Source organism: Meleagris gallopavo, chromosome 5 (assembly GCF_905368555.1).
Source record: "Meleagris gallopavo chromosome 5, MGAL_WU_HG_1.1, whole genome shotgun sequence".
In the NCBI taxonomy this organism is placed as follows: Eukaryota; Metazoa; Chordata; class Aves; order Galliformes; family Phasianidae; genus Meleagris; species Meleagris gallopavo.
The window spans coordinates 53,443,970-53,469,957 of NC_139408.1; the positions used below are offsets into that span (position 1 = coordinate 53,443,970).

Genomic DNA, 25,988 nt, shown 5'->3' on the forward strand with positions numbered 1-25,988 from the left:
AATAACATTCCACCTAAGCCTGTTTTAACAAGGGCTAAGAAAATGCTGGGTGTTATTTTCAAGCAGGAGCAAATGAATGTCATGGTTTAGAAAAGAGCCCTGCAGAGAGAGCAGCAATACACCTTCAGTGCAAATCACAGAAGTCACATACCCCTATACAAGAATACACATATACATATGCACGCACACACACAGATTCCTATGTGCATGAAAAGTAAGTTATTTAAGAGATGAACTGAAGGCAGAAGAAAGACAAAAAGCAGAGGAAGATGCTGCCCATCTTTGCAGGTATCTTTGAGGTCTCTTCCAACCCAAACCATTCTGTGATTCTATGGGAAGTTTTCACCCACTAGAGCAGAAGCTGTTAGAAAAAAACACCAAGAAAACAGCATTGTAAAGAGGGAGTGTTTCCACTGCCTTTGCTATTCCTCTAGGCTGTGCTGATCCCTCCTTTCTGCTCTCAGTAGCGTCAGCCAAGTAGAAGAAGTGAAAATGTGGTCCTGTCACCAGTTACTGACAAAGAGCCCAAACACTTTTGCTAAATAATACAGCACAAGTGAATATAATTTGGATCTGAGTGCCCCTACTGAAGAAGACAAGAACACTTAAAAGAATAAAAACAGAAAATTTTTTTTTTTTTTTTTAAGAGATTATCTTTCCCAATCAGCTATGACACACTTAGTGAACACGTCATGCTTGGTAGGACTGAGTGATATATTAGACTCTTTTCATAGAGCTCTGATCATAGTTTTATCACAGTTCTCAGGAAATTAAATGCATTGTATGTTGTTCCTTCCTTTGTAAGGCACCTGACTGTAATGGAAATGCAAGAGTCACAGCTTGAACCAGTGATGGAGCACCTGGTGGGAAAGCAGGACCAACTCAAAGGAGCTCAGGTGCAAGCAGTGCACCTGAGTGACACAAGGGGTGGAGTCAGGATCCACCTCTTCCCAGACCTCATTTAAGGGCTGGCAGGGGAGGCAAGAGCATCTTGCTGGAGATTCCTGACTATGTGAGGCCTTCTGAAAGTGAGCAGTTTCCCTCATCATTCCTTTTTTTCTGCAGCTGCTACACTTGGGCTTGTTCTCACTTGCTGTAGTCTGGGGCTCTGCTATCCTGCTGTCATTGCTGTGTTTTCCATCATGTTATGGTGTTACACTGACTGTGGTCTGGTTTTAGTTTTTTTTCCAGTTGGTTCAAACTGGGCAGTCATAATTTCTCCTTTCTGCTGTTGTTAAGCCTGAAATATCTGAATTAATGAGATCTCTTGTTTTCCTATAACATGATCTAAGTTGCCAAACTATTTACTTCCTCCCTGAGTGATGTATAGAAGAATGAGAATATGAATGATCTATGCAAAGTTCAAACACTCCTTTATATATGAAACACCAGTCTGGTTCTTTTTTATTTTTTGAGCTGTACTTTGCAATACACAGAGAATACTCAAATTCTGTCAAATTTAACCAGGAGTATAAAGATAATCCTAGGCATGATGTGTGTTAGGCCCACTTGAGCTGCAAAAAATCAGCTTAACCAAACTATCTACTTACACTGTATCTTTGGACTAAGTCCCTCAAACAGAGCTCCCAGCTCATAGGATAAACCATAAGATACATTTTGAACTCAAATGAAGCCATAAAGATTAGGGATAGCTAAGACTTCTATACGAGAATGGGTTATTCCATTATACATTTGAAAGTAGAAACTTCCCGAAACAGGAAGAGAAAGCTGAAACCCCAATAAAAATAATTGTATTTTATGCTACAGGTAATGAACAATCCTGTAAAAGCCCAGTGAGACAAAACCGCAGAATCTCAGGGGTTGGTTGGTACCTTAAGAGATCATCAAGTCCAAGCCCCTGCTAGAGCAGGCTCCCTGCAATAGGGTCACACAGGTAGGCACCCAGCTGGGTCTCAAATACCTCCATTGGAGGGAAACTACTAGTTATAGTCCAACCAGATTCTGCACCAGTGATAACTCTCTGAGCTCAGCCAGTTCTCAATCCACCTCACTGTCCACTTACCTATCCCACGTTTTCGAAGTTTCATAACAAGGATGTTGTGGGATACAGTGGTAAACACCTTGTTCAAGTCAGTGTACACAACATCCACTGCTCTCCCCCAGTGAGACCTGTTGAAACAGTGTTTGTTCTAGTCTAGTCAATTGGCAAAGCTCAGTATTTACACTGCAGTGAAAGGCAAGTTAGCAGCAGATCTAAACCACTGTGTTTGAAAAGAATTGTTGTCTTCGGTGTTTAGGAGAAGATGAAACAAAGGTGGTGTTGAGGCTTTAATGAGACTTTGACCAGTGCTGTTTTGTCCTTGAATTAAAATCTATTTTCTTTAGGATGACTGTAGCATAGCTACAGTTGTGCTGTTTTCTTGATATGCTCACAATCATATGCTCACAAATTTGGAAAACAAACACTAAAAAATAAAATTAAGATTCCAAATATCAATAGGATTAAAAAAAAAACAAAACACCTAAGGATAGAGTGTCTTCTTCCAGCTACAGGAGCTTTGTCTGATTTGAAAGAGGAGTTCTAGCTACAGGGCCAAAAATAATTTATTATGGACAGGGCTATCAACAAATCTTCACTTGCATGAATTCAAATGGAGGATGGGTCACAGGCTCAGCTGGTGCAAGTTCAGTATACAACAGCCAGTGCAAGTATTGCGATTTACACCAGCTGAGATGTGGTTTGCTGTTTCTATTTTAATAAATCTGCTGTAAGAATAAATTTCTCCTTACTTGCCTGGCACAGTTCTGTTGAGATGTTTAACCTCAAAAACAAAATGACTATGTTTTTAGTGCAGATCACAAATGAAACATTCATTGTGCAACATAATGCCCATCTTACAGCCCAAATTGATTTTAGAGGTGCTAATTATATTATAATGTTGCAGAAACTACAGTAATTCACTTCTAAAATCCTTTTTATTTCTTTTTAATTACTCATGTTTACCAATTCCTATATATTCAGAAACAGCTCAGAATTGCAACAAGCAAAGGAGGCTTGAAGTGGAATGATTAAGAACATCTGGCACATGCATAATTACACCAGGCAATTTCTTATGCCTTTACCATGTTGCTATAGCCATGTTAATGAGATAGAGTTGGATTCTATCACTTTTCTGAAAATTTAGGAGTCCCTTACTGCAGGACTACCCTAATGCAGTCCTACTGCACGGGTAGTTTCGCTGAAAAAATTGGCAATAAATAAAGTGTGTAACACAAAACATGGAAGAAAGGGTGGTAGGCTCTTCTCCCATACTAAGTGGAGTTTCTGACCCTAGGTATGTGTCCAACCTAACCCATGTCAATCAATTAACCCAAGTCTGAGTTCAACTGATGAGTACACAAACACAATTACAATGGCAAACACTCCTGGGAAGTGCCACTAATGAAGAGTTACCAGTGGTTCCTTTGTTGTTGGCACTGTCAGCAGTTAGGAGAATGTGTATCTTCCAGACTGGAAAAGGATCTGGGGAGACCTAATTATGACCTTCCAATATTTAAAGGGAGATTATAAACATGAGGGAAATCAACTCTTTAGCTGGGTAGCTAGTGATAGGACAACGGGGAATGATTTTAAACTAAAGAGAAGATTTAGATTGGATGTTAGAATTTTTTCACTAGTCAGGTACTGGAAGAGGTTGCCCAGAGAGGTTGTGGATGCCCTGTCCCTGGGAGTGTTCAAGGCCAGGTTGGATGAGGGCCTGGGCAGCCTAATCGAGTACGTGACTTAGCAGCTGGCAACCTCACCTGCTGCAAGGGGATTGGAATTTGATGGTCCCTGAAATAGCTTCCAACCCAAGCTGTTCCATGATATCCTGAGGGCATTCTTAGGTGACAAAATCAGCATCAAGAATAACTATCACAGACTTCTGCAGAAAGCCTTATAACATCACCTAGATGAGCTTCCAAAGAGAAAAATGAGCAAAAAAGAAATCACTGAAATGTAAGGTCCTTTCTCAGCTATGTTTCATTAAAAAAATATTGCCCTCAGATTAATTTAGTCTCAAGAGTCCAATTCAAAAAAATAACACTGCTTCTGAAAATTCTGCCTTTTGAATTTCTGTAAGATACAGAAGAGAGAAATCTGCCCCTACTATGCTATCAGAACAGTTTCAGCTGGTAGAAGCCATGAAAAATGGAAGGGACAGTAGATGAGTGAAAGACTTGGATTGCTCAGTCCATTATGTACCTCAGTTTAAGGTGACTACAGCTCTCATCCTGATGGAGGGAAATCATTCCTGCTCCTCTTAGACTGGTCAGCTGAAGGAACATTTTGTGTCTGTACATCAGCAGTGGCTCAGAAGAGATGGGTAGTGAATCCTCACAAGCAATGTAGTCATTCTCACCTTGGAACTAATTGCAAGGAGTGTAAGCAACAGGCCCATCATCACTCAGTGTGACTTCATTTATAAGGATGTCAGAATGTGCTACGTGTGACTCCCGGCTACTGCGAGTACATCTATAGGTAAGCAACATTGTCCAGCATCCATTTCCTTGTAGAAGAACTTTATTTCTTCTGGTTTCTTCAGCAGTCTCCTGTCCTACTCACTCACTTGTTATTGGCTTCTAGTTGCCCTGTGGAACCAATTTCCATTTCTTGTTCTGGGGATCTGTCAAGTCCACAACAGCACTGACCCTTATTAATCATTTCTTGCCGTTCCAATTGTGTCTTGCTCCATCTTTGCATCTGCTCCTTTGTGCAATTTCAAATTAGCTTACTTTGGCTACATCACTCTTGTAAATACAAGCAGGACTTTTATTGAAGATTCAGCTTTTCTCCCTCATTCCCTGTCTGCCAAATATCGAACCAGGTTTTGCTGGAGCCTACAGTTCCAAAACTGAACTGAAAGACATTTTATTCTAGTGCTGTTTTTACTTTAAATACTTTATTGGCATGTATGAATGTTTATTGCTGTATGAAAATTCACATCTATGGCTGGTTCGTGGTCCAAGTCCCCTTTATAGAGTCAAAGCAACTCATTGTGCATATTTCAGTAATGTTACCCTGATTTAAATTTGTTGGGAAAGGTTCTAAGTCTGGTCTACCAGCTCTAGTGACTGCATAAGGATAAATGTGCCACTGCTATTGACTCTAACTACACTCCTGATAGAATGAAATCTTCAGCCCACAATAATGATAGTGCCTATACTTGCATCATTTTCTTTTAATTTCAGCTTCAGGAACAAATTGGTGCTAGTGCTCAACATTGCTGAGGATACATATGGCTTTTGTTTTTTGAGTTCAGTTAATGGTATGCATTTATCAACACCAACTTCTACTGTTTAATGAAGAGAAACACCACCTACTGAAAGCAAGATGGTCTGACATCCATTTCAGGAACATTTATGCATGTACTCAAGGCCTGATTAACAACTTGCTTTAAGAAGACCTGTTTTCTATTGCTTATATCTTTGCCATACAGTTTTCTACTCTGAGAATTCACATAAAGTAGGATTCCTTTTTTCCTTTTTTCCTTTTTTTCCTTTTTTCCAGTCAAAACCATTTAAGAACAATATTTAGAACTCCAGAACAAGAAGAAAAGCGAACAGGAAATGTATTTTTCTCTGCAGTCTTAAAATAATACTAGCAACCCTTTTTGTTTTGTTTTGCTTAGTGTTGTTAGAAACCACAAATATTTTACAGTTTAGTGAAGGGCTGATCTTTAGGGTCACAGCTCCACCTTTTCCTGTTGCTGTGAAAATCCACCTAATTATAACGTCCAGTTTAGTGGATTTTTCCAGCTTTGGGTGTTGATACTTTTGAAGTTTGCAGTGTCACTCTCAGAGGATTGCACAGTCTCTGATATGTGTGATTCAAGTGAAGGAAAGAGGAACCTGCTAAGCAGCATAATGTAGAAAGAATGAAGAGATGAGATGATATCTAAACCTTGGAGAATGGCTTACCACAGGATTGCAAGATACAATAGGAAAAAAAAGTCTTAAAATACCAGTAGGTTGGATGGACAGATCTGAAAAGCTAGGGCTGTAGATGGATGCCCACAAAGGGACTACGTAAAGCAGGAGGTTTAGATGGCAATCAGTCAATTAAAGACTATCAAGAAAATGTTGACAATCATTGGACTTTGGACAAGCTCTTAAAATGTGACAGTTAACTTCTGATTGTGTAACTCTGTACTTGATGATATTCTTGGAAAGTCATAGCTTTCTCTGCAACAAATGAGGTTAAGATAAGGGTTTTGAAGCACTTGTTGGCTGGTGCTTTCCACTGACTACTAGTAACCCAATACTTAGCTGTTGTAAATGTTTTGACCTTATTTTATGTAAGTGGAAAGGCATCAGAAGATGATCAGAAGACTGGAGCACCTCTCCTGCAGTGAAAGGTTGAGGGAGTTGGGGGTTTAGGTTCGATGTTAGGAAGAAATTCGTCAATCAGAGGGTGGTGAGGTACTGGAAAAGGATGCCCAGAGAAGCTGTGGATGCTCCATCCATGGAGGCATTCAAGGCGAGACTTGATGTGTTCCTGGGCAGTCTAATCTAATGATTAATAACTCTGACCATGGTATGGGGGATTGGGACTAGATGATCCTTGAGGTCTCTTCCAATCCAAGCCACTCTAAGATTCTGTTCTTTAGGTCTGCACCGACAGTAGTGCCAACCATATCACACCGAGATAGGAAATAAAACAGAAGAAAAAAAAGGGAATTCCTCTACTCTTTACACTACAAAATGTAATACAGGGCTATTTGGGACCCCTAGAGTTTTTAAAATCCATCTCTGCACTTGAATTCATCCCCCTTAAAGAATGACTGATATTGATTTCTTTCTGCCCTTTTCCTCTTAGATACAGACAAGAAAATCTTTACCATTAACACATATAACACATTTTTTAAAAAGAAGTTCAATCTCATGGTTAAAATAATCAAAATATTGTTGTTTCCTTAAGGTCTCTGCACACCTATCCACGAAACATAATTTGTGTAGCCCACAGGCTTGTACATCTAATCATAACAGACCTTGTTCATTCTCTACCATTTGTGGAGATACTAACTACTTCAACACCCGTAAGTGGCAAGCTCATGTCAAGCTACCAAGTCAGATGACTTACTGTTAACCTGTACTGTATTGGGTGGCACAGCTTTTGTTTAATTCTGAAATTCCTCCTAGAATTGAAATGCCTCCTACCTCCTTCCTTTTACTGGAGAAGTGCAGTCTGCAGGTGCCCAGACTGACAATAAAAGGCACTGTGCAATGGACCCATTCCACATTGCGTAGCACAGCACTGAACATTTCAAACATGCCATCAATCATTTTAAGAATGCCATTTTGGAAGTTTGGGGTAAATGTAAGCATGCTATTAAATTCAGTTGAATTGATGCTGCTGAATTAAACAATAAAATCAAAGAAGCTCTTCAAGCTATTGATTTTTTTCAGTGCATTGTATGCATTTACGTAAATCTAATTAAAACATTGTGCATAACCCAATTACGAGCTATTCCCTTACAGCAAGTTTTATATTTATCTAAGCCAGGCTGTGCCAGCTGTGAGACAAAACCCTGGATTTGCAAATAGCTATTGTGTAACAGCTGTAGTGGTCAGATAAATACACTGATTATTTTGTCTTTTTGCTAATGAATCATGCACTTGTGGATCAGGAATATTTTTGCTGTATCAGGTTGCTAAGATTTCCTTCAGAGGCGTGTCTCAGCTATCAGACTGTGCAGCAGATTAGTGAGAAGCATAATTTAAAAGGCAAGCAGGCAGTTAGGGGGCTTAAGGACAACAGGAAATGCTCACTTTGTGTTCTGCTGGTAGGCAGGGAGGCAAGTCTTTAGAGGTAATATCAACACTCTGTATTGTTCTCTGGGGAAGCCACTCTCTCCCCATCGGCAATACAGAGTTATTGGCAATCCAGGGGAATGGAATTCGGAAGTTTAATACTTGATTCTCTGAATAAATTTATTTGAGCTTTAAGGTTCTCATCAGTACTTATATTTTGATGGGGATTGTGCCTGTATTCATGAAAATTCCCCTAACAATTCTGAAAGTGCAGTTCCATCACCCAGGTAACAGTGGCAGAAGACGAAGAAGGGCACTGCTCTTGCTGTTTTCTACCTATCCTATGCATTATTTTTTTTTTCCTGCAACAAATAAACACCACATTTGTGACAGCCTTTGTATTTTTTTTTTTTCCTAATGCTGGATGAAGTACCAGGTTCAGGAGAAAAAAACAGTAGAACAAACTTTTGTCCACAGGAGTAGAGCCTTTCTGAAATGTTCATGTCCTTTCCAAGAACACATTGAAGAAAAGCCATCCTTCAAGGCTCAAATCTATGACAACTTATGAAGAAGAGCTAATAAAGGAGATACCATTCTAAGCCTGAGAAAAGGGACAGAGAGGATAAACCTAGCTGAGCAATGGAGTAGGAAAGTCCAGTTAGGCACATGAAGAGGAAAGGAGAAGAGAGGGATGCACTGATGAGGACAGTACAGACCAAAACAGGCATGGGCAGAGCATGGGTAAGGCAGCACAAAGTGATAGTAGGAAGAAAGGATGCAGGACATCTTCCAGTGTGCCATTCTCTATTTCAGCCCTCTAAGACAGGAACTGATATTGTTAAGTGGGAAGCCTGTACACCTATAACAATAAATGATTTTTCCTTTTCATTTTTTTTTTTTTCCTCAGATGTTTGTAGGGACTCATCTGGCTGGTCAGTAGCTTATTATCCATCCCTATTCAAGGAGCACTTTTCCAAGAAATCCTTGAGTTTCCAGCACAGTAATTACAGAAGTAGTGCTGCTGGCTGTTGAGCAGCATGGCAAGTAGCTCTCTCTCCTCATGCAACCTTAAAGTACAGGCTTTATGTGTTGCAAGCGTTCCCTCGGGCAAGTGAGACTGACATGGCACCTCAGCACATGTACTACCCAACTCTGGGATTTCAAACTACATGCCATTCCTTTCCAGTTGAAGACAAGTTTACGAGCTTGACTAGGCAATGAAAGCTTTTTTCCATACTAATGAAATGTCTAAGTCCTAATAGATTAGTAGTTTTCATATCAGATTAAATCTGCTTCTTTTGCTGATAAAGACACAAAAGTCACTCCTAATAGGCTTTCAGATTTTGTTAGCAAAAATAAATCTCAATAGAGCACAGTGCCAGTGAGATACAAACAAGACAGAAAAGGCCCTAACATGTTATGACGGACTGCTTGGAAGCTCTACTTTCCTCCAACTGGCCAGAACACAGAGAGACAGCTTGCAGAGGTTTATTGCTGATGCATGGAAACCCTATGGGCATGTTTCTAGAAACTCATGCTTAGCCAGACAACCTCTGGTCCATGCAGAAGTCCCTGGAGCTGTTCTGGAGCCATGGTCAGGCATGGGGACTCTGGAGCCTGAGGAAGTTTTCAGGCTATTTTGAAACCAGAAGGTATTCCACTGATTTGTGAAGCCACTGACTGAATAGAGATCCCAAATTCAATGGCTCACCAGTAACTTTTCACTCTACAAGTGGAGTACAAGAGGTGGGATAAAATATCAACCATGCAGTACCTCCCATTCTGCTTAAAGACAACAGCCTCAGACATCTATCCCAGGTGAAACCATACATCCTGTTGTGCTTTGTAAGCATGTTAAAATCCCTTTATGTGCCAATTCTTGCCAATTCTTTTGGTGACTCTTCTGTGGAAGTGATTTAAAGTATAGGATAATATTGCCTCAACCCACAAGTACCTTGATGGCTATTTTTTAAGTGTTTTTCTTCTTGTTGTTATTGCTTTCTATAAACTTTTCTATTTGTTATTTTGGTTCCTAACAAAGTGATTGCTGTTTCAATCAGTGTTCCTGTATACTCCCCTCCTTTAGTTTCTGAATGAGTCTAAGGTAACTTTTAGAAAGGAAGGAAAAAAAATTGATGAATTATGGCACCTGAAGTCAGAAAGAAAATTCTGAAAGGAAAATGTAATTAAGAAATAAATTGAAAAACAGAAGCACCTGTGATATAGCGGTCAAGAATGATTATTTTAGGGAAGAAACCACTGCAGGCAGCTTAATTCCTTTTTATGCTTTTCTTTCAAGATTTGGACTGTTTGCTCGTTTATTGGGATAAAATGTAAACCTCTCCTACTTTTGTTGTTAGATGTGACGAGTGCTATTTTTCAGTTAAATAAAATACTGACACACTCCTACTGATGAAAAAGTTTCCATTTCTTTCCATGAAGCCCCAGATTCTTTAATTTATAGGACCTGGTTAAAAACTTCTTGGCAAATATGTATCTGGAATGGGTTTTGCTTGTAGGGCCAAACACCACCAGTCCTGTAAGATCAAAGGTTTTAGAGACATCGAAAGGGATGGAAGAATTTCACATCTCCAAAGAATTCTTTAAATTAGTGTCTGAGCAAGATGGGAAAGGAAAATATAAAGGAGAGTAATTGCAAAAAAAACAGTGGCATTTTGAATGTTTGATCAAGGATTGATTCTAATATAATTTTACATGGAAATATGAGTACGCTGGGACATGAAGCACTGCTGAAATTTTATGGAGTTTTGATTCAGTAGCTATTTACCCACACTGAAGTGGTATGAGATGCAATGAAATTGCTGATACCTGAAAAGATACTTCAGATCTGGAACAGACTCACGGTCTGAATCCACATGGAATAAAAGGGGAACATTTCACAAGTAAGATTGCTACTTTTCAAGTAGCCTGTATGTTGCTTCATTTCTATGGGAGAAGGTAGGCAGAGCAGGAGACAAATCCAACGCTAATCCAACATACAAAATTACAAGTCAGAAAAATTCTGCTTAATGCCAATCCCATGCCGTCAACCTCATCCAGGTACCTTTCAACATTTCTTGTCAGTATGGAAAGTTTTCTTCCCACTCCTGGAATTCTTAATCCAATCAAAGTCTGAAGTACCTAGAAGTATCTATGAACTGGGGGGAGGCAGTGACTCTCTCCAGAAAGACCTGCTGTGTTCAGAGCCACAAATAGCGAATACTTCTAGGATAAAGGGTTGCTTCTCTAGCCTTTTGGGCTCTTTGATCCAGTGATATTCTCAATCACCATTATAAGACATTTCAGTTAAGGAAGTACATTAGTATGATGGGAACAGACTCTACCCTAGAACATTATAAGAGCATTATATCTTGTTCTGGCTTCTCACACTTGTTCCTTTCACAGGGCCTAAAAGCAAGGTCTGATAGAAGTCTAGTAATGCAGAATTTCCTCTCTGTGATGGATCCAGAGCTATCCCATAACCACAGAACATTAAGCCCTGTCATATTTCCTGACACACTGGAACAGGTTGCCCAAGGAGGCTGTGGATGCCCCATCCCTGGAGGCATTCAAGGCCAGGCTGGATGTGGCTCCGGGCACCTGGTCTGGTGGTTGTGACCCTGCACATAGCAGGGGGTTGGAACTGGATGAGCATTGTGGTCCTTTTCGACCCAGGCCATTCTGTGATTCTATATTTTTTCCAAAGTTGTGGGAAATTTCTTTCCCCTTTTCTTTTAAATTACCAGGTGCATCACAAAGAACATTATCAAGTAACAAATGCTTCCTAAATATGTCAGTATTCCTAATTTCTAGACAATTTTTTTTCCTTGTGTGTGTTTAAATACCTCAAAAGAGAGAATTTAAATACCTCTAAAGAGAGAAGAATGTTTCATGTCTAATATCTATAGCTACAATGATTTTAGCATGCCTTAACAGAAACACTGTGTAAAAACAAATCTCTTGAAACAGATCTGGCATACAACAGCTACTATTAGCAATCTTGATTCACAGCTTCTTAACAGCACTTTTAGTTCACTGTTCATTTCTGTGGTATTACATATTTATCAAAACAACCTTAGTAAAAGAAAAAGATTTAAGTAGCATAATCCCACTAGATCATCACAAGGATAGTGAGAGAAATGGTAGAGATTATATTAACCTAGTTAAGCTTATTAAATCTGAAGTACTTGTTAAAAGTAGAGATAAATTTTTAAAGAAGAGAAGGCTCCAAGGAGACCTGAACAGACCTTAGACCTAGAAGCCTTTCAGTACCTGAGGGGGCCTACAGAAAAGCTGGGAAGGGACTTTTTATAAGGGCAGGTAGCAACAGGGCAAGGGGAAATGATTTTAACTGCAAGAGGGTAGATTTAGACTAGATGCTAGGAAGAAATTCTTTGCTGTGAGGGTGGTGAGACATTGGAACAGGTTGCCCAGTGAGGATGTGGATGCTCTCTCCCTGGAAGCATTCAAGGCCAGGCTGGATGGGGCTGTGAGCAACCTGGTCTAGAGGGAGGTGTCCCTGCCCATAGCAGGGGGTTGGAACTGGATGATCTTAGATATCCCTTCCAACCCAAACCATTCTATGGCGATTCTGTGATTCTATAAAGTTGCTATAATTATCAACAGAACTTTGAGATTTTGAGATAGCAACAACGCGCATGAAGTATAACTAAGCTAAATTTATAGCATTTTTGTCAACCTCAGGCACATAATCTGTGCAGCTATTAAAATACTTCAGACTTGATAGGAATCTAGAACTAGTCCAGATAGTAAGGTTTAAAGTACTGGTTTCTCTCTCCTAAAGCTGGGCTGATTCTAATGGCTTTAGAATATTTTCATAGAGAAACTGTGGGAACAGCAGCCAGTAGAAAGTTATGTGAATAGCTGTTTTTAGACTATAAAATGGCATCCTAGACGACTGAGGGAAAACAAAACAAACGAAGAAAGAAACAAACAAAAATCCCACAAACCAAACCAAAACAACTGACAATTGTTTTCAAAACAAGTATCTCAATACTGATGCAGGCCAGCAGAGTTGCAGACTCACAGAATGGATGAGGTTGGAAGGGATCTAGTTTCACTTACATGCCCAGTCAGGGTCCGCTAGAGACAGTCACTATCCTATTGTGTTTTGAATATCTCTAAGGATGGAGGTGCCATAAGGTATCTGGGTGACCTGTTCTAGTGTTTGTCTACACTTGTATTTAAAAAAAAAAAAAAAAAAAAAAAGCTTTTTCTTTTATTCTAGTGAGATCTCCCTTTTTTTTGTTTGTGCCCATTCTAGTTCCTTCACTGAGAACCAGTGAAAAAGTGTCTCAGTCTTTCCTCATATTCATTATGCATTCGTACGCATTGATGAGATGTTTCAACATAAGGAAAGCATTGATTGATACCAACTCATATAGTTAATTGAATAAGTAGAGAAGATCTAGAGTAATTTCTAGAGTGTGGTTCTCAAGTATTTGATTCAGTAGAAGCACGGAAGAGTTACGCCCTTCACAGTCTGTACAAGGTAGCTGTACAGAGATGACACATTTGTGAAAGTTTTTAATATAGCACCATGGACCAATACTGTCGTCTTACTATGGCTTAGAGCACCTCAGATTTTGGGGAGTTTGCAGAGCACTTTGTGACCACTGCTCTGATAGAAGGACATAATGATTACTTCAAATCACCACTTGATGTCACTTGACACCATACTAATAAACTTGATCAAGTCCACTTCTGGGCAATGAACAAAGGTTCTTAGAATAGGTTGTCTGAAAATGGGAAACCAAGATGCTAAAGAAGGCCAATAGAAAAATAATATTTAGTGGCTTTGGGTTTGCCTAAAATTCTCATAACCAGTGTTGACAACTGCTAAATTACTTACAATACACAAGATTTTTTTGTCCACAGAAATGTTGGTACCAGCTTTCTCTTCCAGAGACAGTCTAGAATTAATCACTAAGACTGTGATTTATTAAGTTAGGATGTGATCCTCAATTATTAGGTGCCCAGGTTTGAAGAGACGTGAAACAGACACAGATGTTTCTAGATCACTGTTCCAAAAATAAGACTCCATATCTCAGTGTCATTTGTCACTTTAAAAGTTTTGGCTGAGCCTCAGGTTTTTTCTCCACTACATCTTCATTCCTCACCAATATAGGAGTTCCTTATTTCCCATGCATATGAAATATCAGCTCTGAAAATGAAGGCAGGATAACACATTTCCTAATCTATCTAGTCCAAAGTAAAGTGAATTATTGTTCCCCAATGGAATTTGTCATACATCGACATGACCCGAATCTTAATCAGTTTACATGGTCACAGTCTTACAGTCTCTCCTCTTCCACTTTCCATTTATGTACTGCTGGGACGCTGATTTATTTGTGACAGAAACCTTTATCCTGAGTCTTGTGTACATTGGTTGTATTCTCTAGTAATCACCAGCCTGGAGGTCTTGCCAGAAAATAGATCAGACCACTTGTAAATTAAATGTTAACCCACAGCATTTTCAGTCCCAGAGCTTCTGGAAATATTTTAGCCAGAAGAGATCTTCCTTGTAATTTCACTGAAAGTGAAGTGTTTTTCTGGATACTGTTTTCAAACTATTATTAGATAAAACAGAAAAAAAAAAAAAAAAAGGCTTTTTGAGGTTGTCCCATTTTATTTTGAAAATGTCAAAAGTCATTTATTCTGACTTTAATCAAAGGAAGAGGAATGAGTGGCATTGAATTATATTCATAAAATATTTTGTATGGTTTTTGATGTTTTTTTAGCACTTCAGTGGTTCCAAGTTTAAACAGTTTGGAATCCCTATTACCTAAAGTTTTGAAGAACAGAAAAGATTCTGATTCTTGTTTGCCTTCCAACACTGGCTTTTAGCACAGAAAGAAAACATTCAGTGTAATGTTAGGTTTTTGCTCTCATTTATAAAATGTTATATTTGCAGAATATACATTTCCACCTGGATAAGAAGCTTATCCTTGGCAAGGTAGTCAGAATCAATACCAATAAGATATCTGCACTCCTCTTTCAGTGTAATTCAACTGAAGCCTGTAGAAACTCGATCCTTGTACTCAAGGACTGTCCAAGAAGCCTCAAGGTATCTCATTTACTGTGTCTTACCAGCTATAACTCTTCCTCTCTTCAACAGCTGAGCTCCTATATGCTTTAGTACATGTCACTTAAAAAAAAATAAATAAATAAACAAACCAGAAACAGCAATGGTTTGATGTCTGTATACACATTAGAAAACTCTTTGGTTATGCACAGTATGCATATATGCTGGTTGCATTTCTCACCAGGCAGCGTTGAGAACTTCTTCGTCATTTGTGGGTTTCTGCAACCCACATCAAGCAATCTAGACTATCTATGCTGTATAGTGAATCTGGCTGGAAATTTGAGTGAGCTGTGACTCCTTCAAGAGGACCAAGAACATAAAAAATAATTTTATTATGCATACAAATACAAGAATATTTTAATCAACATTTCTTTCTGTAAGAACTAGAACTGGAATACTTTGGAGTCAAGATCCAAAGGGGCCTAAGATAGGTAGAAAGAGTATCCATTTCCAAAGTTTTGGTCTCCCCATTTAGGAATATTATTAAGGTAATTAACTTTCTTCCTTAGGGAGATGACTTCAGAGAAGAACTACTTTCCAGCACTGTCTTCCCTATCTGCTAGTGCTTGGAGCTCTCTAGCGCTTTATAATCTGAATTTTCACAAGCAATGAGCAGATAGTGGTGATTTATTCCCATAATTATTGTGCTCCTGAATTTGTACCAAATGGAATGTATAGCTCCTTGCTAAACATTGCGAGTTAAACCCCACTGGTCAGGAAGGAGAAAAAGAAGCAATTTAAATCTATCTATAGCACATTTCAGCCTTTGCTTGGCTGTCCATCAAACAAAACGATCTTCTAGAGAAAGATGAGAGAGAGAGCCACATGTAATCTATCTTCTTTCAGTGCATGCAGCGCACGCAGGTTATTCATCCAGCAATTTAAACTGTGTCCCTTGGCCCCTGGCTTTCAAATAAGAGCTGACTAGAATTTCTAGGGGCAGGAAATTTTGATATTTCATTGCAAATAGGAATGAGAAACAATTATTTTTAGAAATTATGGAAATAATTGGCAAAGCTACTTTCTCTTTTTTGCAATGACAGAGTTGGGTTCTAAAGCACCCAGAGATGTAATAAATGTGAAAACTGACATAAAACAAAAGCTGAAGAAAACCAGCAGAGACAGAGATAATGACTGTATCTCACTAAAACAAAATATATGACAGAAACAGAAATGATGGAACCATCTGTTCTCATACAAAAACATATTTGCAGAAGATTTTGTTAAGTAAAAGTTGACAGAAGTGTTTGAAGTGTGTGTATTTCCTTAATTTAGGAATGCTGACCTCATGCCAATTCACTATAATCTTAAACAACAATGAAAAGCAAGAATTACTCAGCTTTAGAACAACAGAATTTCTCTTTCTCTCATCAGGTTGGTAACATGAAAGAAGGTATGTTTGCACTCAACTGCCAAGTTTGTCATGACACCATAATAGAAGAAACTGATCTAGTGGATCTCAGTGTAACAAAGGGATTCTGCACAAGCTTAGCTTTGGTTATAGCAGATAGCATAGCATACACCTGGAGATGGATAGATTCCCTCATACTTTGCTATGTTTGGGCACAGTGCACCTCTAGCAAATCTGAATGTCAATATTCTTTGCTCATTTTGTGTCCTGAATCACCAGTTACCCTTAACTACTCCTCTCACTGGCAACTTACATTGCACTTTCCACTGTCTTTTCTTTAAGTTTGTTCCCACTTCCATTAACTCAAGAAATTCACAAATCACCTTAAGAAATTTGGGCTAAATCTGACCTCAGAGAGATGTAAATCCACACTAGTGTATCAGCTGCATAAATGAGATGGAAAGACTTGCAATTTCAATCTAAGAAAAGAAGTCTCTGTTTTTTCCGCAAGTTAACTTTGCCTTCCTCTTGGGAGATGATCTCGCTTAAATATGAATCTTGGAGGAAGTGGAGTGAGCCTGAGCAGTACATGGCCAGCTCTGAATGTGAACAACATTCAGTTCTCTCAGCAAGCTGTTGAGTTGTAACAGCAGTAATTAATGTTCTGTTGAACACTTCTGTACCATGATGAAGACAGCTTCAAGAAGAATACTGCTTTGGATAATACTTGAAATTAAAAACAAAAATTGTGGCACAGGTTCACAGTTGTGTTTCATGTCCATGCAAAGGAAACAACTTGAAGGCATTCTGGAAAGCAATTTATTTACTACGTGTACTCTGGTTTTCCACCCAGAAGCATCAGGAAGGCGCATGGGTATTTCCTCGAGAGTTTGGGATGTGTGATAACTCCACTGCAAACATCTACATTATAACTTCTCACATCAAAATTCTTGCTAAAACTTCCTATCAACTTGTATAGTCAATTAGTGGAGACAGAGAGCCAATAATGCTATCCAGAGTCGTACCTGGCATTGATCAAATGCAACCACATTTTGCTCTGAGAGACTCTCCGTCTCTGTGCAAAACTACATTAGAATTTCAGATCCTGATCAGATCAGACATGCCCATGAGTTGCATTAATCACTCTACAATGAGAAAGTGCAGACCTCCAGTGTGCTGCAAGCTAATGGCTCACAGCTGTACCACGAGCTTCACCAGGAGCTGATCTAAGGATCTCTTGGCTGTCTCTCTAGTGGCATGGGAGTGCAAAAAGGAAAGCTAAAATAGCTAGCTGAAGTGAACAAGCTTCCCAAGTCTTTCTCCAGTATCTGTAGCTCTAGTGGTGACCTGTACAATATTGTCATGGGCTGGCACATACAAAGAGCATGCAAAGAAGTAATACATTACATTTATGAAAGCTTGCTTAACACAGGCACTGTTGTGATGTTCTCTGCATCTTAAAATGCAGTGTGAAGGCTGTGAACCTGGACCCTTCTGAAATGTCCCATGGCTCTCACTGTGCTTCTTTGTGCCCCAGCGGTTCTCCCATGCTCACTGAGACATCTCTCCTCACAGAGAGTGATGGGCTGGGACACTCCTTGATGAAATACTTCTTATAATCATGAATTTTCGACCAGAAAGCTCGGGAGACTGAGAGAAACAGAGGCTGGAAGTGACATGCAGAAGACACCCTGGGAAGTAGCTTGAGAAGGAGCTGTCCAGAAATAGTTTCTGCTTTTCCCATGTCAGATTTCTTTGTTCACTATGTGTTTGAGACGAAGATAGATGTCAGTAATTAATATCGTGTATCAAGCTCACCTCATATTGTTGAAAGAATTTATTTGATAGTGTCACTGTGATTCCTTTGAATTTCTGAATTCCATGTAATTTTCAGAAAGAAAAAAAAAAAAAGTCTCCATTTACAGGGCAGAAATCATTGAAAACCACCTATTTGTTACCCTAAGAGCTTCCTAGGGTACACATCAGCACAGATTCAATTTACAGAGGAGGTTTGGAAGCCAGGACGCTGGTTTAATACACATGCAGGTACAGTTGGGAAAGACAACAGGAACAATACCTCACCAGTAAAAAGCTGATGAGAAACTGCATGAAGAACTAAATGCACAGGCAGAACAAATCTTGGGAGCTGTTACACGTTGGGAGTGCTGGTGCAGCCTCAAGAGCCAAACAGCATTTTCTTTTTTTTTTTTTCTTTCTTTCTTTCTTTTTTTTTTTTTTTTTTTTTTTTTTTTTTTTTGTGATGTGTAGTGCACTTTCAATCAGGCTAAAAACAGCTGGAAGAGGTGCAGCTGCACCCAGACCTCAGCTGTGTGCCATTACCTGACAGAGCAGCAGTTAGAAGAGTGAGAAACCACAGGCTGAAACTGGGGAGTAAACTGCAACAACAGGATATGATCTGCCTGCTGAGTGCTACAGCATATGAGGTGGGAGTCTGTGAGATGGGGGAACCTCTTAGCATATCCCAAGAGATGAACTGATGATAAAAGAGGGGAAGCAGAAGAATAGTGCTGTAGTGATGGAGAAGGTGGGTGGGGGTTGGAGAAGGAAAAGTAGGACTAGAAAAAAAATTTTTGTGTGAAATTGCAGTTGCTAATTTAAGAATATCAATGGCAACAGATAGCATTATAATGTCAAACATGTTACGTTACTAGGAACTGGTGGAAGAGGGAAAAAGATTAATTGGCAGGATCTTACGAACAAATCAACAATCCCATTTTCTTCAACTGTTGGGAAGGAAGGCGCCCACACACTTTCTCAGATGTGTGGATTTTGGTGGTATTTCTTTGAGGCCAAGTGCTGATTGTTCAGGCCATGCTTGTGCTCTGATCTAATCCTACGTCCTGCTTAAAGCAGGCTTAGATATAGGCTTCAGCAGTAGCCTGTGCTGTCCATGTTTCTAGTAAGTCTTGTCTTGGTCTCTGCTCCCATCAGCTTTCTGACAGGATGTCAGCCACGTGATGGACATTTCTTTGCATCAATGTGGTGAAAGGGGAGTGTTCATGGATGGGTGTGGGCGTCCAATCCCTGCCAGCTGTAAATGGGGCTGTATTCTTACTGTGAACCTTTATTTATTGGATTTCTAGAATTAACTCATGTCGATAGAATCAGGAACTGACAGTGGTGATAAAACAGATTATTTCTCATTATTCAAAAACTCAGTGAAGGGTTTTCTATCAAATGCATCTAATACATTAAGCTGCATTTCTTTTATGGCTCCCCTACCCTACCAAAATAAGGGGATCAATGGAGCAAAAAAAAAAAAAAAAAAAAAGTCTGTGTTAGAGTGAGAGCATAGATAATAACCAGCTACTACTGTGAAGATAATTCATGTTCCATTTGAACACCTTTCTTTTCTGCTCCAACATTCCTGAAGCACTCCACAATCCTTACAGGCCTGTTGTGAGAAGGTTAGGATGGGGAGGTGTATGAGAACTGTTGAGTCACAGCCTGCACCACTGATTGAGCACCTGGGGAAAGGACCTGGTCAGCATTGGGAGCACAGCTGAATACAATTCATCTGTGTGACCAGAAGGGGTGGAGCCTGGCTGCACCTCTCTTAAGCCTCATTTAAGGGCTGACTGCCACTGGGAAAGGATGTCTGGTTGGAGATGTTTCCCTTGTGGAGTTTTCCTTGTGAGCCTAGATCTTTAGATACAGGTGAGTGCCTTTTCTTTTTCTTTATAACACTGTTCCACTTGTGCTTGTCCCTTTGCACTTCTGTATTACCCTTCCAGTGTGTTGATCTTTCTGACTGTAACAAAAAGGAAGGGGAGCTGTGATGCCTGACAGTTTGCAGGGAGGGACAGAGTGAAAACGTCTAGCCCTGAAGCTTCGGTAATGCTGTAAGCTGTTGACAAAGTCCAAAGACAGTGTTAAGCCACTTACTTAAGAGTCATTGCTAAAATAAGGCTTTATGACTTAAGTACTACAGTCAAAGGATGCAGGACAGTTTTACCTGTCCACGCCAGTGTAGAACTTCATTGATGTATCATTCATCACAGAAGACTGATGCTTCATAGATGGGAACTTATCTGCTGAGATATAAACCATTTTCAGCTGTAGTAACTTTCCAGGAAGCAGTTTTGGTGCCTGTGATTTCCAGCAGTGTTGGAAGGGAGCACATGAAGAGAAGTCTACTGCCTGAGTTGCTAAGGGAGTGTGTCAATTGTATATTACTCGCCTAGTTTGCAAAATTAACACAAAACTCATGTTTGTTTTAAAAGATCATTGAAGCAGGAAAAGAATTTGAGAAGCCTGTTCCACACAAGAGAAGCAGTGAGTGTGCTGGAACTGCACAGACACATCACATGCTTGAAAAAAGCTTTTTCAAGGAATAAACAGGCAACTGCTCACTGAAGCCTCATCTTTCCTTCCACAAATCAAGAAGATAAGCAGCAAAGATGACAAGCCTGGGCCTGGTTGCCAGTGAGCTAGAGGCCTACACTAGCCCTTGGGTTTGTTCTGCTCCTGATTTCAGACACACATTCCTGGATTTGAGTAATGAGGTTTCTCAGATGCACTTAAGAGCAGGGCATAGAGAGTATTTACAGAAGGTAAAACATCCATGAAATGGAATGGCATCAACTTGCCTATTCCACTTGCATACACGTTCACCAGTCTCTTTGGCCTAGTGAAAAAGCAAACAGACATGATACCAAATTGTCAGTTACTGATCCCTGCCTCCTCTGTTTCCTACCAATTATTTGTCTTCTGAATGACCTGAGAATTAATTACAGGCTAAAGTCACTTCGAAGTACTCCACTATATTAGTGTAGGCATGTTTTACTGCTCTTAAAACTGATAGGACACAAAGGAGTGTTTGCATGATAACCAAGCTACCTTTGGCCTCCTAGACTGAAAAGTCTGGTGAAAAGTCTGAACTGGCAGCCCCAGCTCTGCAGAAAATCACCCTCAATATTTTACCACTGAGCCAGGAGTGCTCTGCAATTACAATTCATAAAGAAATTCCTGCTCCAAGGACACAGAGAAGAAATACAGACTGTGATTTTCATTTTACAATTTGGAAAGAGATGCACTAGAGGATGTTGATTTAGTAATACCATACAAGTAGCTGCAGACACTACTGAAGTAGTACCTTGCCTATGATGAATGCCAGATTTGCTGGTATTTGTCCTGCAGATACCTCTGCACGTGCTGCCAATCTATCTCTATGGGCTGCTCAAAAGAAGTGTCAAAAGCAGTGTGGCCAGCAGGTCCAGGGAGGTGATCCTGCCCCTCTGTTCTGTGTGGATGAGACTATATGGAGCACAGCACCCAGATGTGGAGTTCTCAGTACAAGAAAAGACATGGTCCTTTGGCACACTCCCGAGGAGGGCCACAAAAATGACTCAAGGTATGAAACACCTCCTCCACAAGGACAAGTGGAGAGAGCTGGGGTTGTGCACCGTGGGAAAGAGAAGGTTGTGGGGAGATCTGAGAGTCTTTGGGTCTTTAAAGGGGGGCTGTAAGAAAGAAGGGGACAGACTTGTTAGCCTGAGCAATGCTGGATACTCAGTCCCTGGAGACACTCAAAGTCAGGCTGGGCGGGGCTCTGAGCTCCTGATGGAGCTGTGGGCATCCCTGTTTGTTACAGGGGAGTGGGACCAGATGACCTGTAAGGGTTTATTCCAACTCAAATGATTCTACAACAAATGATCCTATGATGCTCTGAACAGATTGGCTTCGAGTCATGGGAAGCAAGCCTGAAGAACCAGCCTTTCCTTGCTTGCAGAATTTCTATTGCCTGTGTGTACTGTGGACATTTGTCTAGTATTTCCAGATAATCAGAATCCAGAGTTTGATCACTGGCTAACACAGGATGGCGATTGGTTGCCTCTGGGAATAGTGGAGCTGACAGGTTGAAATGGGGACAAAATTGACAAGTTGCATGTACAGGGATTTGGGAAAAGAACAGACCCTCTTATTCCTAAGCACATTCTTCATAACCCGATCTCTGTTCCTGGATTTCAGAAACAAGATTTTCCATGTCTACCCCTCTCATGCCATTTCTTTTCCCAGTACAGGATAAGACAGAGGACTCCTGGACCCCACGGCTGACTTGTCTCAGAGAGGTAAACAAGAGGAGTGTCCATGATGAGCATCCAGTTAAGGTACAGAGACAAAACGTTCTCTTCATTGTGTGATGGGAACAAATCTCATGAGCTGCCCAATAGGGACTCATGCCTTGCACCACAGCAAATACAGGAAGAAAACACTTTTTTTTTTTTTTTTTTTGTTTAAAAATTTCAGTATCTCCCCTTACTCAAAGAATCCACAACTTCTGTGTCCTATTTCTTTTTGTTATCTATCTCTTCCTTTTTAGGAAGATTGTTTTATTTTGTAACACAGACTCCTGGTTATAATCCAAATAATAGTAGCTAAGCTTACAGACAGATGGTATATTCATTATTTAAAGATTCTTAGCCCCACAGCCACCAGAAAAACCAAAGCTGAAGAACTAATATTTTTACTTGCACCAGCAAAATGAAGGGCTAATGCATTCCCTAGTGAGCAAGAAATTAAAATAAGCCCTAAGCAACAAGCAATTTCTGGCTTTTCCATGTGTGTTTTTACTTTCATATCTCTGTCTTAACTACCAGTAGGAGTATGTCAAAAACTTCCCTTAACTCCTAACTGAATTATTAACATCAGCAGAATTTCCACCAGGCTTTTTTAGCTGGTGCAGCATGGGTGCTGTGCACCAGCCTGTGGCCTGTTTCCAAATGGAAGGGAACCCCAAGGGAAATGAGGACGTTTTGATCAGCAGGGAGGGATTCGGCATCAGTTCAGAGAGTTTTCCTGGAGTGAAGAATAATCAGGGTGATGTGAAAATGTGCCCTTAGCTCACCAATGGCAGCAGACATCCAGTCCTGCCTTCCCAAACTTGTTTGGTGGTCTGTAGCTGCACAGCCATTACAGTAGTGGCTTTGTTCTTGCACACCTCTCTGCTTGCTGCTTGCTTCGAAGGAGAAACTATTCACATTACAGCTATCAGCCTACCGCTACACAGACAGTCAAACCTGTCCATACATCCATAGTGCTCAGCCAGCAGTAATCAAAGCTGCACATCGTTCTTTGCTACTTCACTCCTCCATCAGACCAAGCTGGGCTTGTTTCCCACTTCTGTGAATCAAAAAAGGACAAAGAGCACAAGTTCAACTCGGGGAATGTTTCTCAGATAAGTTCTGCTTTGTAAGCATTCAGTTCTTGCTCGACTTTTTTTACTGCTCTCTGAACTGCCTGAAAAGAAATCAAACACAGACTTTCCTAGCAACAGGGTGTTAGAAGAGGATAGAACTTACAGTATCAGCAGTGGCTAAAAATGCAGTACTGTACTGACTACAGGCAGTCAGTTTAACCTAAAATTCCTAAAATTAGAGTCTAAAATTGTAAGCTTTAAAAGGATGATTTTTTTCACTGAAAATGTTACAGATTGAACCTGTAATTCTTTAGCTCAGATTGCAAAGGGCCAAGTTTGTCTTCAGAGGCAAGTTCTGCTGCTCCCCTGTCTCTTGTTCCAGGGGCCCCAGTGGGATTTGCATGGCACTTCACCATGTGCTGCCTTTTCTCCACAAAAGGCCTCCATTGTAAATGACATATAACAAGTGATAACAGTATGTGCTTATTCTCCAGCAACACTAAAAAAAATTCTACAAGGATGAGAGCATTAAGGTTAGCAATAGTTAAACTAATCTAAACTTCGTCCCAAGTCTCCAAAACCCACAGCACAATACATTTCAGGAGGCTGAAGAAAGTCCAATAGCTGCCTTCTCTCGTTATTATTTTGGAATACTTCCCCTGTTCAGCCTTTAACAGAAGTGCTGAGACTACAAATGCTTCTTGGCATCTCTAGATAGCAATATTCCTTACCCTCTGAAGGCACTGTTCTTTTTAAGCCTCACATTCATAAATCTTTCAAATGCCCAAAAGATAACTAAGTACTGTGGTGTACTATTATGGTAACCTAAGGCATTAAGAGGTTAAGCAACTCTTCATGCATTACCAAATGAATAAGAGCTGGCACTGAACCTCCAGGTTCTGATGCCTTACTTTACTTCTGATCACTCACCAGTTATCCCTCTCCCCATGGCCCAGCTTTCTGGCTTGGTGACCACATTTTTGCTACTGATTCTTTTTCTTCCCTTCAGCAGAATCATTAAATTTTAAGATTTATCCTACTGCTTATGTAAATGGAAAACACGTCTAGAATTCTTAGCACAAAGGATTCAAAATTCCATTAAAGAAAACTCATTTCTCAGCAAGGGGGAGATAGGGCCAGTTTCTTCACCATTCATATGCTGCCTTCTCTTCCAGGGGTCCACTTGGAAGCAAGAGTGTGTTCCAGCATCCACGCTGCTGACTTCCAGTCACATTCGTATGCTCAGCTTAAACAACAAGTGTATGTTATGTTACCTGTGAGATAGCAAGAGGAGGTGACGTTTCACAGCACGGGCATAGGGGGAAAGGAAGTGAAAATGAGCACCATCAAGAGCAGAAATCTGCTCGCTTAAATGTGGTTTGAATGTCCCTGGTTCAATGCCTCTTTGCATGCCTCTTCCAAGCCATTCTGCACAAATAAAAAAGGATGGGCAGTTTATATTTCTTTGGCTCCCTGCCTGCATCAGTTAAGCTGGGTGCTGATGAATTCAGCCAGAGGCCTCTAAATTGAATCCATGCCTTTTCCTATGCTTTTTTTTATTAGGTGACACCAGTAAGTGTATTTTTCATTTTAAAATAAGAGATTCTTTGACTATCTTAACAAGAATTAATCTTGGATTGGATGGATGTTGGGTATGATTGGGCTGTCTCCTCAAGTGAAGACTCCTCCAGGGTCCACCCTAGCCTTTACTGAGCTGGAGACCTGTGGACAAGACTAATAGGGAACTGCCTTACACTGCGAGGTAAGGTGAGTAACTTCACAATCCTCCCACTAGGTAGGTATCAGTAAAGAGGATCTAGAACATCTTTAACTTCCATTCAAAGCCACTGTGATGAGTTCAGTAGCTGCTCTCACAGGAGAGGCCCTCAGTCTGCTAACTCCCATCTCTGACATAGGTAGAGCAAAGGTCACACCACTTTTGTAGTCATCCCAGCAGCACCATCTCTCCCCATGTTATTGACTTTCTTACAGGCAAAGCTGGCAGAATGAATGCCATTCTTCATAAGTCTTAGCAGGAGGGGCTACTGAAGGAAACAAGGAGCTAGATGTTGAGGAGTCTACCATGACAAACAAACTATAGGGCTGCTGAGACACTCAAGGTAGCCAAAACAGACCAAAACCAGAGTCAAAGTCCTGAAGACACAGGCATCTACCAAGTACATTGGCTCTGAACAGTGTCTTTTCGTTGATCGCTTCTTGCCCTACACCACCCAAGTAAGCTTTGGGGATTTCAGATACACAAAGGAAAAGCTGCTGACTACCTCCAATGTGGCTTCAAGAAGGTTTGTTAGACAGAAATATTACTAAAAAAATGCCATAATTATTGATATCTATGATAAAGCTCAAGGAATGGCTGAGACAGTTGTTGCCAATCTATTTGCAAATTTGGAAGCGAGGCAGATGTACCCCCTGGGCTCTGCTTGAAGCCTTCTGACAGAAGCTGCTAAAGGAGCAGGTGCTTTGAGCAGACCTTATTACCAAAGAGGCTACAAGATGACAGCTGTGAGAAAATGAAGCTGTTCTCTGCAGAGGGGTTGCAGGAGGAGTGGGACAACGTCTTGGAAAAAAGCCCCGTTACGGTTTTATTATTCAAGTAT

General features: G+C 40.3%; 1 long non-coding RNA gene across 1 annotated transcript; it reads left to right on the forward strand.

Moving 5' to 3' along the window:
• The first annotated feature begins 21,321 nt into the window (after nt 1-21,321).
• On the forward strand, nt 21,322-24,797 carry LOC109367918 (uncharacterized). The gene is made up of 3 exons (XR_014883291.1): nt 21,322-21,585; nt 22,251-22,342; nt 24,546-24,797. It is a non-coding gene; the product is annotated as an uncharacterized LOC109367918 (long non-coding RNA).
• Nucleotides 24,798-25,988: the final 1,191 nt, after the last annotated feature.